Genomic DNA, 17,535 nt, shown 5'->3' with positions numbered 1-17,535 from the left:
ATGCTATAAATGGCTGTGCAAATTGACGTCCCTGTCAGTAGGTGGCATTTGCCAGAAGAAACAAGCTGCAGTGTTGTTTTGGGGACCTGTGACTGGTTCTAGCCCTTCAGGGGAAGCACCTGAATGCCCAGGTGGTAAGTGGAGCCCTGGAACTTCCAGGTGAGTGCTTATATTACACCACAGCAGAGGCAGTTGGAGGAGTTAGGCTGGGCAGGGCTAGGTTGGGTGAGTCTACCCTCAGCCTCTACAAAATCTGGTTAGATTGTTGTTAAGTGGGAGTCAAATGTCTACTCCCAGACTTCTGGGTAAAGCCTCCAGGGAGGGCTGAAGTGGTCCCACCCAGCCAGCAAGTCTACTTGTGGAGGTGGGGTGTCTGAGGTTTACAATTTTGCTGTATGGAGGTGGTTTCACTCTTATTTTCCCTCCCTGCTCTGTAGTCTTCCTTGGCATCTGCCAGTAGGCAGGGGCTCAAACTAGCTGAGCTCCCTCCCCATGATGGCACTGTGGGCTATGAGCTTCGCTGTCCATGAACCCACCCTGGGCTGAGAGTGCAATCTTCCTGCACTGTGGCTGGGACCCACAGTGCACTCTCTTTTCAGTGCTGCCCACACAGGCTCCCTTGCCTCCCAAGATTAGTACACAAATTACCCTTTTGTGTCCCTGAGGAACACAATCAAGTCCTGGGGGTATGGAAGCTGGCCTGCAGGTCTGTTCTCCAAAATCAATCCCTGACTGTACCAGGGAGAAGTGTTCTGGTCCTGAGTTGCCTAAGGGGTGCTCAAGCAGGTTTGATGTCCCTCTACTTTGGGGTCTGTCCTGCTCTAATGGGGCTTCCAGGCAAGCAGCGCTAGGCAGAGTTGGTGAGCAGGGAGCTCACAGTCTGAGCATCCCTTAATCCTCTGAAGTTCTTTGATGAAAGTTTTGAGTCCCACTCCCTGTGGAAGCCCTGGTGTGGTAAGATGCACCAATAGAGAGGAAGCAGTAAATCCTCAGAGCTCCAGCTTTCTCAGCAGCCATGGGTGGAGGAGTGAAAGGGAAGAAAAAGTGTTTGAATGGAGGAAAGCTAGCACTCTGGTCATCTCTGTCCCTCTCTCTGGAAGGCAGCCTGCCCAGAATGTCCAGGCTTTCAGGTCATGAAGATCTCTTGGGACCCCCACCCCCCAGTCCCTTGTGCCTCCTGCAGTCTGGTCCAGAGTTGGGAAATGTTTGTATGGGAATGGGCAAGACAAAAACTAAGGGGCTAAAACCTCCTGGGGAGGGCAGAGGTGCACAGTGTGTGGAGAACCAATATGGCACCTCCCATCTCGGCACAGGTCTGTGGTGGCAGGGTGTGCCCTTTTTCCTCAAGAATTTCCCAGTTCACTGATGGCAGTCTCTTTTGGGCTTGTGAAGGTAGAAAGACTCTCCAGCAGCTCAGGAGTCGGCTAACTGCCAGACATGTAAGAGAGGGAGAAATAAACTGCTCCACTTACCCTTTTTACTGGACTCCAAGCCTCTCTGGTGTTGACTTCTGCCAATATCTTGTTCTTCTCTGCAACTTCTTCCCATGGAATCTCTTGTAGGTTCTGGCACTTTATCCTCAGAATAGCACCCAATCTATGATTGTTTGCTCATTTGTTTTTCCTTTCCGTCTAAATCTTTTCCTTCTTTCTGAGACAATCTGGCAGCTGGTGTCTCTAGTCATCCATCTTGTCTTCTCTCCTTTCTGGGCTTTAGTTTCCTCAGACATAAATGAATGCATTAAATGATGAAATAACTTTTATGATCCTGTGTAACTTCAGTAGATTCAGTAGTTTATGATTCTAGCATCACTTCAATGATCAATCCACAATCAGGGGATCATAAAGCACCAACTTCTCCATGTGGTTGTGAAGATCCAACAATATAATGCATATAACATGAACTAAGAACAATACCTAGAAGAGGATCTCAAGGTACTGGAAGAGTTTTAAGAGCAAAGAGATGGGTATTTGTAGTAGACTAGACTAGGCCACCCCAAAATATTGATTCTCAAGGTTTTAAGGTATTTACAATTGGAATATATGAAAAATTTAGAGTGCAACTGGTTTATCTGACACTAAACAAACGGACAGCTGATGACCAATACAATATATCCTAGAGCAACTTTATGGAGAGTTAGTAATATTCTGGGTAAGGCTTAAAAAGTGGGTCTGACCAGATAACATGCTGAAAAAGAAAAAGAGGTGAATATTTGTCCCAACTGGAATTTTTATTTTAACAACATGATTTATCTCCAGAGCCCCAGCACTTTTCAACAACAGATGGAGGAATTTTGAAATGTAAACTTTTTAATAATGCTCTCACATGTAGATTATATAATTATATTCACAAGAACTTTGGAGGAGAATTTTAAAACATTCCTTAAGGTGACAAACTGCCTTGAAGAAGATAGACTATGTCACTTCCATGGAGACAGATAGGCACGTGTTTCCCATAAAGGGTAAGCATGGCTTCTGAAGGTTTCTCTCTCAGAGGTTTTGGTGGTTCATTATTCATTATAAGGATGCCATCAAAGGCTACACCAAAATGCCATACCTCTCATGAGTTTGACCTGAGAATATCCAGCTAGTTCTAGGTAGGACCTCTGGAGAGCAGGATGGTGTTAGAAAGCAATTGTGAGTGTTAAAAAGGGATGGGTACCAATCCCTGAACTGATGGGGTGGGGACAGGGGAAGCTAGCAGGAGACCTATGAGCAGGCATGCTGACAATGGGAGAGAATACAGTTGATATATCTGAATTAAGTTTTGATGACTTAAAAGACTTTCATGATACACGCCAGCGTCAAACTGGAAAACTGGAAGTTTATTATATCAGGAGGATTGCTGGGAAGGGAAAAGAGAGGCATTTGCTAGTTTGAATCTTATCAGATGGAAAGATTTGAAATCTCATTAATTAGCTATAGTTTTCTGTACCAAATCAGCCATTAGAAATGTGTATGAGGATGGTCTTTCAGGCTCATCTTGAATAACTCTTTCATTTATGCTGTCACTAGTTCTGAGTTTGATGCCATGAAGCAGTGTTGGATGGCAGGTATAGGAAAGGCCTCGGAGTTCAAGCCAACATGTCCTCTTCACGTGAATGTGGAGAAGAAAATAATGGAAGAAAAAACATTCACCTAAGTGATGTTGAGGGAGGGAGGAGGATAGAAGGAAATCCTAAAACACAAGTGACAGCTTTCTGTAGAAGGAATTTTAAAACAAAACACTACTTTATCTTACTATAAATAGGATTCCTAGCATATAGGTACTGCTGAGCCCCTCTTTACCCACTAGGCTAACAAGATGACATTAGCTCTTCCAGACCAGTCCTGTGGCAGACTTCTCCTCCCAGCCCATTGAATAAGTTTGGTCATTGCTCATGTCTGAATGTCACTGAGTAGGACAATGAAATTACTTCCAGACTAATTAGGCCCACTTGAGGAACTAAAGGGTAGATCATCTTCCTCTGGGATACATGTATATGTGTGAAAGAGGTATAGTCTGCAACAAAATTAGAGTTCCCTTTTGAAAGAAATAGGAAGAATAAAGGTCAGGTGAGCTATGAACAGAGTTTACTGCATTTACTAGAATATCAGTTTAACTCCTAGAGATTAATGACCCAAATATTAATGGCTTAAAGAAGATTTAATTTTAGTTCCTCCAGGTAGGAGGGCTAGGGCTGTTATGGTGGCTCTGGAATCCTCAGGGACCCAGGGTCCTTCTATTATCTTTTTTCAAATTTTATTTTTAACTGACATGTAATAATTATACATATTTATGGGGTACAGTGTGATGATTTGATACATGTATTTACTGTGTAATATTCAAATCATGGTCATTAGCATCTGAATCACATTAAACATTTGTCATTTCCTTATGGTGAGAATATTCAAAATTCTCTCTTCTAGTCATTTTGAAATATACAATACAATATTGTTAACCATAGTCACCCTATTGTACAATAGAACACCAGAATTATTCCTCTTATCTAATTGTAGTTTTGTATTCATTTATCAATTCTCCCCATCCCTCCTTCCCCCTACCTTACCTAGCCTCTGGAAACCACCATTCTACTTAGTACTTATAGGAGATCACTTTTTTTTTTTAGATTTCACAAATGAGTGACATCATACAGTATTTGTCTTTCCGTGCCTGGTTTATTTCACTTTACATAATGTCCTTTCTCCTGCCTAATTGTTCTAGCTAAGATTTCAGTACTATGTTGAATAGGGATGACAAAGGTGGGCATTCTTTTCTTATTCCAGATCTTAGGGGAAAAGCTTTCAAGTTATCCCCATCCACTAGGATGTTAATGTGGATTTGTCATATATGGCCTTTATTGTGTTAAGTTCCTTCTATATCAAATTTGTTGACAGTTTTTATCATGAAGGGATGTTAAATTTTATCAAATGCTTTTTCTGTGTCTATTAAAATGATGATTTTTGCCTTTGATTCCATTAATGTGATATATCATGTTTATTGATTTGGATATGTTGAACCATACTTGTATCCCTGGGATGAATTCCACTTGATTAATGTGTTGTTGAATTCAGCTTGCTAGTATTTTTGTTGAAGATTTTTGCATCTATGTTCGTCAGTGATATTAGCCTGTAGTTTTCTTTTTTTGTTGTGTGTTTATCTGGTTTTGATATTAGGTGAAGCTGTTATCATAGAACGAATTTGGAAGAATTACTTCCTCTTTAGTTTTTTGGAATAGTTTGAAAAGTGTTGGTGTTAGTTCTTTAAATGTTTGGTACAATGCAGCCATAAATCTACCAGGTCCTGGGCTTTTCTTTGATGAGAAACTTTTATTACTGATTCAATCTCCTTACTCATAATGGGTCTGTTCAGATTTTCTATTTCTTTATTTTTCACTTTTGGTAGGTTGCATGCTTCTAGGAATTTATCCATTTCTTCTAATGTCTTTTAATTTATTGGCATCCAGTTGTTCAAATAGATTCTAATGATCTTTAGTATTTCTTTGGTATCCATTGTAATGACTTCTTTTCCATCTTTGATTTTTTAGTTTGAATATTCTTGCTTTATCTTAGTCTAGTTACAGGTATGTCAATTTTCTTTATTTTTTCAAAAAAATCTTCATTTTGTTAATCTTTTGTATTTTTTAGTCTCTTTCCTTTATTTCTGGTCTGATATTTACTATTTTTCTAATATTTTTCTTTAGTTTGTTCTTGTTTTTCCAATTCCATGAGGTGTTTATTTGAGATTTTTCTAATTTGTTTATGTAGGCATTTATTGCTATAAACGTCCCTCAAAAAACAGCTTTTACTGTATCCCATAAGTTTTGGTAGGCTGTGTTTTCATTTTCATTTGTTTCAAGAAAGTTTTAATTTCCTTTTTAATATCTCCATAGATCCATTCATAACTCAGGAGTATGTGTTTAATTTCCTTGTAGTTTTACAGTTTCCAAAATTCCTCCTGCTACTGATTTCTAATTTATTCCATTGTGGTTAGGGAAGATACTGGATCTGATTTCAATTTTTAAAAATTTATTGAGACTCATTTTGTGGACTACCATATGATCTGTCCTGAAGGAAATGCCATGTGTGATGAAAAATGCTGGGTAGAATGTTCTGTAAATGTCTCTTAGGTCCATTTGATCTAGAGTCCAGTATAAATACAATGTTTCTTTGTTGATTTTCTGTATGAATGTTCTGTCCATTGCTAAGCATGAGTTGTGTTGCAGTCTAGCTCTCCATTTAAATTTAATAATATTTGGTTTATATATTTGTGTGCTCCTGTGTTGGGTGCATATATATTACAGTTGTTATATCCTCAGTTTATCATTAAATAATGACCATCTTTTTCTCTTTTTACAATTTTTGATTTAAAGTCTATTTTATCTAGTATAAACATAGCTACTCCTGCTTTTGTTTCCATTTGCATTAAATATTATTTTCCATCCCTTTACTTTCAGTATATGTGTGTCCTTACAAGTGAATTGAGTCACTTGTAGACAACATATAGATGAATCTATTTTTTTTATCCATTCAGCCACTCTATATCTTTTAATTGGAGAATTTAATAGATTTACATTCAAGGTTATTATTGATGGCTAAGAACTTACATGTTATTCTATTAATTGCTTTCTGGTTATTTTGTAGATCTTTTTTTCTTTTTTTTCTCTCTTGTTGCTTACCTTTGGAATTTGGTGTTTTTCTATAGTGACAAACTTTGATTTCTTTCTTTTCCTCACTTGTATATCTGCTATAATTTTTTCTTTGTGGTCACTTAGGGGCTAACATGAAAATATTTTAGTTATAAAATACTATTTTAAGCTAATAATAACTTAACTCTGGTTGCAGGCAAATATTCCAGAATTTTACTCTCCTTCCCAAAATTTATAATTTTTTTTTGCCATAATTTACATCTTTTTGGTTTGTGTATTCCTTAATAAGTTATTTTAGTTATGGACATTATTGACCATTTCCATTTTTAACCTTCATACTAGAGATCTGAAATATTTATAACCACCATTACAGCAATAGAGTATTCTGAATTTGATTATGAGATTACCTTTATGCATGAATTTTATAATTCCATGTGATTTTTTTGGTAATAATTAATGTCTTTTCATTTCTGGTAGAAGCACTTCCTTAAGCATTTCTTTCAAGGACAGTCTAGTAGTGATGAATTCCTTTAGCTTTTGCTTCTCTGGGAAAGACATTACTTCTTCTTCACTTCTGAAATACAGCTTTACCGGGTATAGTATTCTTGATTGGATATTTTTTTTCTTTTAGCACTTTAAATATATCATTCCATTCTTTTCTGGTCTGCAAGGTTTCTGTTGAGAAATCTTCTGATAGACTAATGGGGGTTTGTTCTCTTATATTTGGACTAACACTTTTCTCTTGGTACTTTTAGAATTCTCTCTTTGTCTTTGACTTTTGGCAGTTTGATTATAATGTGCCTGGAAGAAGACCTCTTTGGGTTTAATCTAATTAGTATCTTTTGAACTCTATGTATCTGAATGTCCACATTTCTCCAAAGTCTTTAGATGTTTTCAGGTATTATTTTTGTTAAATAAGCTTTCTATGCCTTTCTCATCTCTTTTTACTCCTTCATTTAATGGCATCCCATAGGTCTCATACACTTTTTCACTCATTTTCATTCTTTTTTCCTTTTTTCCTCCAACTGGGTTATTTCAAACACCTCTCTCCAAGTTCAGAATTTCTTTATTCTGCTTAATCTGAGCTTTTATGTTTATTTTTTACTTTATTCATTGAAATCCTCAACTCCAAGATTTCTGGGTTTTTTAAAAATGATATCTAGCTCCTTGTTGAATTTCTCATTAATATCATGAATTGTTTTCTTGATTTCATTGAATTATCTATTTGTATTCTCTTATATGTTTCTGGGTGTCCTCAAGATCATTATTTTGAAATCCTTTTCAGACAACTTGTAAATTTCCATTCTTGGGGTCAGTAACTGGAGAATTATGTTTCCTTGGTGGTGTCATGTTTCCTTGTTTTTTGTTTTTGTTTTGTTTTGTTTTGTTTTTGTCCCTGTGTTAATACCTGTGCATCTGGAGGAATGACTAACTCTTCCAATTTTATAGAGTGGCTGTTGTAGGGAAATATTTTTTCCTGCAGATGTGTCCTATGGTATAGTTCAAGTGAGATTTGTTAGCCTTGGCTCTGAGTAAGTGCAGTGGTATAGTCTCCAGGCAGTTCTTTTAGCTGTAGTCAATGCCTGCAAATGCCTTAGTGGCCTAGGCCACAGAAGTTTGTGTGGCTGCTCTGCTGGGTTGGGTACAGCCTCCCCACTAGAGGTGAGAGCACCAGATGTTCTGCACACCATGGGTGCATGGAGACTGCTCTGCTGGGGGCAGGAGTGCCAGTTTGTTTCATAGGTAGTTAGAGGCAGCTCTGCCAGGATCACACATGACCTCCCTATTGGGGGCAGGGGCACCAGGCTGCTCTGTCAGGGTCAGTCATGGCCTCCTCACTGAGCAGGACCACCTGTTCCTTGGAAGGCAGGATGTCACGTGGGCTTGGGCACCAGGGTTATGGCTGTACCACTGTAGAGGCTCCCAGTAGTTAAGGTTGGAGTGCTGTAGCCACTGGGATGGGAAAGATGGAGTGCCTCATAGGCAATTTATTCCCAGGGGGTAGCTTCTTCACAGGAAATGGTGTACCACCATGTACGGTCATGGTGTAGTGGTGGCAAAACACAATAATGCAGTGGCTACTGGCCCCTAGAACATATGCCTCTAGTAATGGCTCCAGTCTCAAGATGATGCCTTACAGCAGCAGTTTGGGTCACAGGTAAGGGATCACAATGTTAGCTCATGCTTTGGAGTAATGTAGCCTTGTGGACTCCAGGCATTTCCCTAGACTGGGCTCAGCATCTCTGTGGACTGCTGAGTTCTCCAGAAGCAAAGACTATAGGTCTTTGTGGCTTTAGTTGGGGCTCTGGGGGGCCTCTTGCTTACCTTTTTCCTTCAGGGAGTGTCCCTCTAGGTTCCAAGTTGACCCCAATTGGGGATATGGGGTGGCAAGTGCAGAGTATTTTGGGCAGCTATCAAGAGTCTCTATGATCCACAGGGTCTCTACCACTCCAGCACTCTCCTTCAGATATTGTAGTCAAAATGTGGTTGTTTATTCATTGCTTTGGTCCTTTTTTGTGGAGGGACAAGCATTAGGCACCTCTAGTCAGTCATCCTGCTGGTGTTACTTATTTTTCTTCCCCAGACATTCTCAACATAAGAATTTCATCCCAGGCCTCTTTGTGAATGTTCCACATCCATCCATCTTATGAACTTTCCAGTCAACACAAAGAGGAAAAGGGGACAACATGCCTCTTCCATTTAAGGGCACAGCATGGCAGTTCTACACCATTTCCATTTACATTGGCCAGAATGTAGTTACATGGCTACATCTAAATCTGGGGGATGTTGTCTCTATTTTGGGTTTCCAAATGGGACATTGATGGATCACTAGGAGTCTCTGACATATTCACTAAACCAGTGATGGTTCCCAAAGTAGGCTATACATACCCTGATGGGTGTACAAAAGGATTCATTGGTCTGGAATGAAAATACTTAATATTTTATTCATTTTTATCTATAAGAAAAATTGTTTTGCTAATATATAACATGCAGATTGGTAATGACACCCTCACTTGGTGCCTATATCAGATGGCCTCAGATAGTACACATGGTAACCTGAGTGTGAAGTTACAACCAGGGCCATTGACAATGGGAACCTCACTCATTATGCGCGTTTAGGATACTGAATTTTAAGACAAAAAATGTACATGCATCTCTCTATGTAGATCTTATCTAGTTTTTACTACACTAACCACCATAAAAGGGATAAGGAGCTTAAAAAGATTTCTGCAAAGAAACTGCAGATTGAAGATAATCCTCATAAAGCAACCACAAAAAAACAAGCAAAACATGAAAGTCTTGTCACTTTTACTGCTAGTAAATCTCTTTAGCAGCCACATTATGAGCTGAAACAATTTCAATGCACATTTACTTCCATTATTATTAATGATGAACTTTGCCTTAAGGATACATAATGCTTTAAGATACTACCTAATAAAGGCTGCAAATGATTACGATTGATAAGGTATTTTAAAATATTATATATTTCAAATTTAACTCATCTATTAAATGTTGTGTTTTGTGTATTTTAAAATGTATATATTAGTACAATAAACTATGTGTAACTTACAAATAAATAAATATACAAATATTTAAGAGATACATTAAAAAAATTTCAAAAAAAATTGTGAATGTTAAAAAATAAATTTGAAGACCACTGTACTGCACCCACTCCTAGTTTCTTTCTTAGGAAAAAAATAACGAGAGTTTTGTTATAAAACTGCCAACTTCCTTCAACAGAGAAAATGGTTATGACATGAGTCTTTTCCCTCTTCTCAGGAAGAGGGAAAGGAGATGACATTCAATAGAAAATAATGAAGAAGAGGTAGAACAGAGAATAACAGGAAAAAAATCAATCATCCACTCTAGGAAGAATAGACATTATATTTCAAGTTAAGACAAGAGAGCAAGGACAGCTCCATTCCTGAGTTGAGATAAAAGGTAAAAAGAAGAGACCACCAAACGGGCAGGGGTGGGACTGCCTCCACTGGAGAACTGACTTAAGGACTGTGTAAAGGCACTTGATGCTGTGAGCTTGATACCTTTAGAAGGGTATCAAGGTATTTTCTTCTTGGCAAATCTTTCCACGTGGGGAGGTCTGAGCTGCACTATAAACTCAGCTGCACTACCTGGGGGAAGGACACCTTTTGCTATAATCCCGCTCCACAGCAGCCTTCCTGGGAATGCCGTCTCCCAGTCCCACACAGTAAACCAGAGCAGAGCTGTCACTCTCTCCCAGGGAGGCACGAGGATCACAGCTTGTCTCTTCTCCTGGATCCCCTCAAGCTCTTTCCAGGAGCAGGGGAAGTTTGCGTGAGTCATGCTGATGCCTTCCAGTGTTTTTTTTCTCTTGGGAACTTTGAAGACTTTTGCCACCAACACCCTCCAGTGAAAGAAGCAAGTTTCTCCTCGTTCCAGATGCCAAGACTTCTATAACTCAAGAGATATAGGGACCTTTATTTTTCTGAGCCAGAGGAGTGAGATTTTCCAACCATGAGAGGCAGCAAAAACTTTAGTTCTAATGATGTTAGTACCTTGGGCCTTCTCTGCACCTCCTACCCCCTTAAGCTCTCTGTGCTGCTAAAAACTACAGACAATGAAGCATCTCATAGTCCATCTAAAGAGGCTGATGCTTTTCTTACACCCTTCCCACAATAAAATAAACTAAATTAGACCAGCTTCTTCTCAGTTCACTCCATAACAGCCTCCATCAGGGCAAACACCATGGATTGCAATATATGGCATTAAGATCCTTCCCCTCAGATCAGACAAATGTCATAAAGGAATTACAGTAAAGCAGAAAAAAAGAATAAAATCCAAGACCACTACCCTGTTCTCTGGCCATGTTCCCCTCCCCTGCATGTGGCCACCTCTTCAATTGTAAGTTCATTCTCTATCTCAAAACCCTACTGCTCATCACAAGAGATTTCACCTCTTGGTTCTTACATCTTGAAAATTCAAGTCACCCAACTCCTCTTCTCACATTGGGCTCTGGAGTGGGAGGGGCTGTAGATCCAGGAAGAGTTGTGAATGTGGATCCCACGATGGTGATCCAGTATCTCACCAGTACAGCTGTGCCCCAAATGGTTCCTTTTGCTAAGTGAACCATGAAGTAATAACACTTACTGAAGAAAAATGCTATTTTTCTCAAAAATAACAGTGAGATCAAATATGAGAAAAAGAAATTCCTTTTAACTGCCTGGAATTGGCTGCATTACTGAAGAAATAACCCTACCCATCAATGATTTCTTGGGAAAAAATTATGTCAGCTCTGAGATTCCACCTTCTATTTTTTTCTTTTCTTTTTTTTGACTTGCGGTTTTATTTAATAAAAGCTCATTCTCTACTTCTAATTCCTGCCCACAACTGTCGAAGAGCAATTCTGCTTCAATCCACAGGGAAGACCTCCCTTTCTGGGATGTACAATTAATCCTTCCTTGTGGGAGACTCTCAGGAGAAGCATTAGAACAGGAGCTGATCCATCATGTCCACATACAAAATGAAGTCATTAAGGGCCAGATGCTTGACCCCTAAAAAAGACTATCTACAGCAGTGAAAAGTAACTTTTTAAAAATGTCATTCTTTAGTAAAATTTCCCACTTTTTTATTTTTCCAAGTAAATATTTTTTAAAGAAAACTATTATCATTACTGCTTCATTAAATTAAAAAATATTTTAAATTATAAGACTGCTAAATCGTAATCTCAGGATAGTCCTTTAATTTAGTGTCTTATTTAAATAAATTCAGTATTATTTTAAAATTTTACCATATTGCTTTTTTTACATTTTCTTTTCCTAGTGAAAATTAGACAAATAGCCAGTCTGTTCCAAACACTGGGCTAGAGGACAGTAGCAGAGAGCAAGTAGATTCCAGGAGGAGTTTCCTCTGTTACCTATTAAAGGTGAGAGACAGGGAAAAGAAGCTGACATGGCCATTACAAGCTTTAGGGACACATTTTTACAGGCTTTTGGTCTATAGAAAGTAAATTTTTTGAGAATGGGACTGTCTTGCAATTCCTCAGATTCCCTATGGTGCCAAAGAACTTGTGTATAGTAAAGACATAATGTCTTTATTTGATTATTTATTGCTTGCTATAGTCATTTCTTCTAATTTGTCTCACTAATTCAATACTTAGCATACATTTATTTGCACAATTATTTTTCTTTTTTTGTGCAATGATGTTCAACTAAAGATTAAGCTCCTCAAAATCTATGGCATCTTTTGTTATATGCTTAGGGAGCAGATATGAATCTCAGTCTATGAATATAGGGTACAATAAAAATTTCCTTTTTCCATATTTTGGCCTATTTTCTCCTTTTCATTGATATATAATAGTTGTACTTATTTATGAGGTACATGCAATATTTTGATTATATGCATACAATGTATAATGATCAAATCAAGGCAATTGGGATATTCATCGCCTCAAATATTTATCATTTCTTTGTGTTGGGAACATTTCAAATTTTCTCTTCTAGTTATTTTGAAATACACAATAAATTCTTCTTAACTGTAATTACTCTTCTGTGCTATTGAATACCAGACCTTATTTCTCAGCCCAAATCCAGCCTGAGGATGGGGTACAGCCCAGTGTTAACCCTTCAAAATAGTGCCTTGGACCTGCAACCGAAAAGGCTGTGGCCCCACCCAAACAGTCAATGTAGGTGAGAAACTGTGGAAAATGCTGTCTGCCCATGTCTCAGTCTCCAAAGCAGCTCACAACAGATTGGTGGAGACCTTCCCAGCGATGCTTGGGAGTGCCTGGCTCCTCTATTCCCTCCTCCGAGCCATGCAGTGGCTGTGGGTACAACCTCGGTTCCCAGGAGCCTGTCCCAGCTGTCATCCAGCCCCTGGCTGGACAGGGAACCCTCTCTTTGTCACAGGCATAAAAGCTCTTGCTAACATTGCAGAAAGGAATTTCAGGACACGCACACAACCGAGCAACAGTGGCAAGTTTACTGAGTGAAAATGGACAGGCTTGGGAAAGGCTCGTGCAGAAACAGACATGCGCTCTCGCAAAACAGAGCAGCAGGCTCAAAAGGAGCAGCTGTGCCGATCCCCGAGTGGCTGCTGTCTGCATCTGTTGAAGTCAAAGAAGGCTGAGTGGTCAGTGTTCATTCTGTTCTCATTCATATATAATGGGGGAAAGGTCACTTTGTACCTGTGACATGCTGAGAAATTCATCGCTCTTTTCTTCTCCTTGAGTCTGTTTGCTCAAGGGCCATTTGAGCCAGTTAACTATCATTTCCCTTCCCTCCTCCTTTCCCTTACCTAATTGACTACCTACTCTAACATCCTTACCCAATTTTGTGATTCCTTCACTTCCCCGGTGAATCCTTGCGTTCTCTTCTCGATGGTCTTTTCAAAATATAAGAATCTTCTTACTATGCTGGTTCCTTTCTGTGGAGAAGGCACACACTGCCTGTGTCTAGTCAGCCATGGTGATCCTACCTTCCTATAAGAAGATATTATAGATAATTTATACTCAAATTTGAAAATTTTTGGATAAAATAAACTTAGAAAAATACGTTTATCTTATCAAAATAAACAAAATCTAACACAAAAAACACAGAACATCTGAACAATCCTATACTAAATAAATTGAATGCATATTTAAAAATCTTTCTATAGAAAAAACACCTGGCCTGGATGATCACTGTTAAACACCAAGCTTAAAAAAACTGCTCCAGAGAATAAAAATGACCCAATTTATTTTGTCAGAGCATAACTTGATAGCAAAATCTGACAAGGACAGCAGCAATATTTAAACCTGGTAATGCATCACGATTGTATTGGATTTATTTCAAGAATAAAAACCGGGCTTAGCTCTTGAAAATTAATCAGTTTAATTCACCACAATTACAGAAATAAGAAGAAAAACATATTACCATCTCAATAGGTGTGGTAAAAGCCTCTCATGAAATTCAGCAATCCATTCGTGACAATACTCTTAGCAAAAATGCTGCAAATATATTGTAGAGCATGTATTTATTTTGTAACATCATTCTGGCTGTTCAAAATATACTCCTTAATTCTCTGCTCCTCATGGTAATAATGAGCTGATTGATGAAGATCTTAATAACTATACACAAAAGCCCTCTGTTTAGAAAAAAAATAATTTTACATGCTCAACAAGGCATTTCAAAATTGAGTTTAACAGCAACTTGAAAAATAAGCAATGCAAAAGAAGTAGCAGAAATAATAAGGAAAATGTTCTAATAATAATGCCATTCAAATACCAGTCACATTTATTTCACAGATCTTGGGATGAGCCCCACCAAGTTCCCCTTTCTTCGCCTGGCCTTTGCATTGACCCAGCAACACCCCAGGAAGACTCCTCAGGCAAGTGCAGATGAGACTTGGGGTGGTTAGGTCCTCGATACTTTTCAAGGCACTATTGTAACTCCATTACACAAACTGTATTTTCTAATTCTGGGCCTAAGGAGAACTAATTCACTATCCTTATACTAAGTTTCAGAGAAAAGGAGCCTGCAGGTAAGGGAGAAGTCAGTGAAGGCTCACAAACAAAAAGCAAATTTCTGCAGAAGTTTCTCCAATTGTAGAACTAAGTTCGCATAGTAAGGAACAAGAACCCTTTCTAAGGAACAAGGGGTTCTTGTTCTCTAAGGAAAGAGAAAAGCAGGAAAATATTTACCCAACTAAATGCCGGAGAATAAGAAAGCAGATTGAACTCTTTTACTAGTGTCTTCCCTCCCTTTACCACATGTCCTCCAGCCCACCCTGCCACCTCTCCTACCTGTCTGAGCAAAGTCCAAGGCCTGCAGCAGTGTGGACAGGTGACACAGCACCCCCACAAAGTGCTAAGTGTCTCACTACTTGGTGGGAGCTTCTGTCACAGAGTTCAGACCACTCAGGGTTTACACACACAGGGTGGGAGGTGGAGGGGGTTGCAGATTATCAATAACTTGTGAATGATTTTCTGCACATGGATGCTGAGAGTCTGAGCTTCTGAATGGTAGGAAAGGAATGACCTTTGGCTGAGAAATCAATGATAGTTAATTATTAAAAATAACAGTTACTGCCTGCATCCCAACCTTTGTGTCCCAGATTCCAGTAATGAGAAGACCCAGAATCATTTGAAAGCATTCATGTCAGGCACAGCCAGAGTTGAGAAAAGATTGATACAGCCAACAGCTTCGTGCCGCAGAAGCCCAAGTTTGCAGGTCCTTGTTTCATTCTTAAAGGACAACTCTGCTTGACCTTCCCATTGTCACTGCCAGGTTCTCTTTAGCCATGAGGTCTCCCTGAATTCTGGCCTTGTCAGCTGTAGGACCAATCCCTAGGGCATGTATGTTCACTTCTTTCATCCTGCTTAGAGGGGTACTTCCACAGAACAATGCCCCCTTCCTTCCTTCCTTTCTTCCTTCCTTCCTTCCTTCCTTCCTAGTGCTTTTTGAGTACTCGCTATGTATCTATGCATTGCTAAGTGCAGAGGTGGATATGAAGCAATGTACAACCTAATCTCTGGTCTCCAGAAGCTTACAATTTCTCTGCCACTATCAGTTAACCATAAATTCCCTTTTTAAAGTACCTGCCATGACCTTCATTGCACTCAATTCCTTCTTTATCACAGTCTTTATAGACATGCAGGAACCCCTCCCTCTTTTCCTAAGAGCTAAAGTCAGAGTCATTTTTCTCTTTGCCAGGCTCCTTGTGGTATCATTGTCTGTGAACTCTGATTCACCCACATGTAAATTGTGATGCTCAGGACTTAAAGGACTGGATGCCCAGGGTGGAAATGTGTAATTGTTCTCCTTTTCCTACATTACTGGTCCCGGGAGAGACTTGGGCAGCCTTGTCCTCACTATGCTGGACGCCATCCTTTGATTCATGGCCTGTTTACATACCTGCCCCCGCCATTGCATCATCTGTGGGGTTTTCCCAGTCTCTCCCGCACTCAGGCCCAACCTTTCTCAGCTCCCTCACTTTCAGCACATTGTATCACCTCCTATTTTATAGACATCTAAGGGGCCTTTCCACTAAGGACCCAAAGCACCATACCTTTGGGTTCTCTCTCTGGCCTAGTATTCTCTGGAGAAAATGTGTCCCTACTGGAGCAAAGGACAAACAACACTACAAATAATTTCTGCTTTACGAGGTACACTCTGAAAAAGATGTGGAAAGTGCTGATATTTCATAAATGATGCTGTGGATTCAGAATCATGTCAGGAAAAAAAAATTTCGGCTGCTGATTCTGGAAATGTTATTCTTTATAATCTTAACTTTAATCATTTAATTTAATCATGCTCCTTTCTGTTCTCAAGTTTAAAATATTACTATTAACAAGCCAGTAAAGACTTACTGGTGCCTAGAACAAGTTTGCGTTTGGTAGGTGCTCAATGAATTTCATAGAGAAACAGATATTTTCCTAAGTGCAACCACATTTTGCTGTTTTTCTAATAAAAATATTTGACATTTAAAAATAAAAAATAAAATATGTCATTGTTATTGTAATTGTGTGACAAAAGTCACAATGGTTCTTCCTCAGAGATTATTGCTTCCTCTTCTTCTCATTGCTTCAGAGTTCCTTCCACTAGCATCACAAGAATCTATAATTTTGATAAAAGTTTGGAGGGTAATTGCAGTTGATTCCTAGGAACCTTTTTTAAAACTCTCAAAATTCAACAGTAAGAAAGCAAACAATCCAATTGAAAATAACCCAAAAAGTATCCTTACTATGGAACATTACTCAGCAATATAAAGGACAAACGACCCTACAAAAAAGGAATGAACTATTGATACATGCAACAACTTGGATGGATGTACTTACATTGGGTTTAATTGTTCTTCCTTATCTAGCTTTTTATAATAAGATGGAGAGATAGATCATTGATTTTACTCCATTCTTTTAGTCTTATATAAAAAGCTAATGCTATGATTTATCCCTAAACTCTGCTTTAATAGCATCACACAAATTTTGATGCTTTGTTTGCATTTTCATTCGATTCAAAATATATTCCAGTTTTCCTTGTGGTTCTTCTTTGGCCCACAGGTTATTCAGAAGTGTGGTGCTTAATTTTCAAACTTTTAGGTATTTTATACATATCTTTCTGTTATTAATTTGTAATTTAATTCCTTTCTGGTAGTAGAAGATATTCTGTGTCATTTTCATCATTTTAAATGTATTTAGACTTGTTTAAATTCCAGCAAATGGCCTACCTTAGTGAATGTCCCATGAACGCTGGAAAAGAATGTGCATTCTACTATTCTCAAATGAGTGTTTTATAAATGACAATGAGGTCAAGTTCATTGAAACTGTAGGTCTTCTTTTTTTATTCTTCAACAGGTTCTTTTCTTTTTCTTATATATATATTTCTTCTATATTTTCTTTTTCTTCTATATTTTCTTTTTCTTCTATAGTTGTGCTGAATTTATACCTACTTGTT

General features: G+C 38.6%; 1 long non-coding RNA gene across 4 annotated transcripts; it reads right to left on the bottom strand.

The window, feature by feature from the left end:
- Positions 1-9,980: 9,980 nt before the first annotated feature.
- LOC138389859 (uncharacterized) lies at positions 9,981-15,070 on the bottom strand. 4 transcript variants are annotated; one of them, XR_011234515.1, is made up of 4 exons: positions 14,886-15,070; positions 14,017-14,090; positions 13,430-13,583; positions 9,981-10,564 (listed from the first exon to the last, which is right to left on the bottom strand). It is a non-coding gene; the product is annotated as an uncharacterized lncRNA (long non-coding RNA). The 4 variants fall into 4 exon arrangements; XR_011234516.1 differs by having other exon boundaries at positions 9,981-10,558; XR_011234514.1 differs by lacking the exon at positions 9,981-10,564 and adding an exon at positions 13,064-13,208.
- Between the last annotated feature and the right edge of the window lie 2,465 nt (positions 15,071-17,535).

Source organism: Eulemur rufifrons, chromosome 8 (genome assembly GCF_041146395.1).
Source record: "Eulemur rufifrons isolate Redbay chromosome 8, OSU_ERuf_1, whole genome shotgun sequence".
In the NCBI taxonomy this organism is placed as follows: Eukaryota; Metazoa; Chordata; class Mammalia; order Primates; family Lemuridae; genus Eulemur; species Eulemur rufifrons.
Note: the sequence above shows the minus strand (reverse complement) of the source record. Positions and strands in the feature narration are given on the sequence as shown.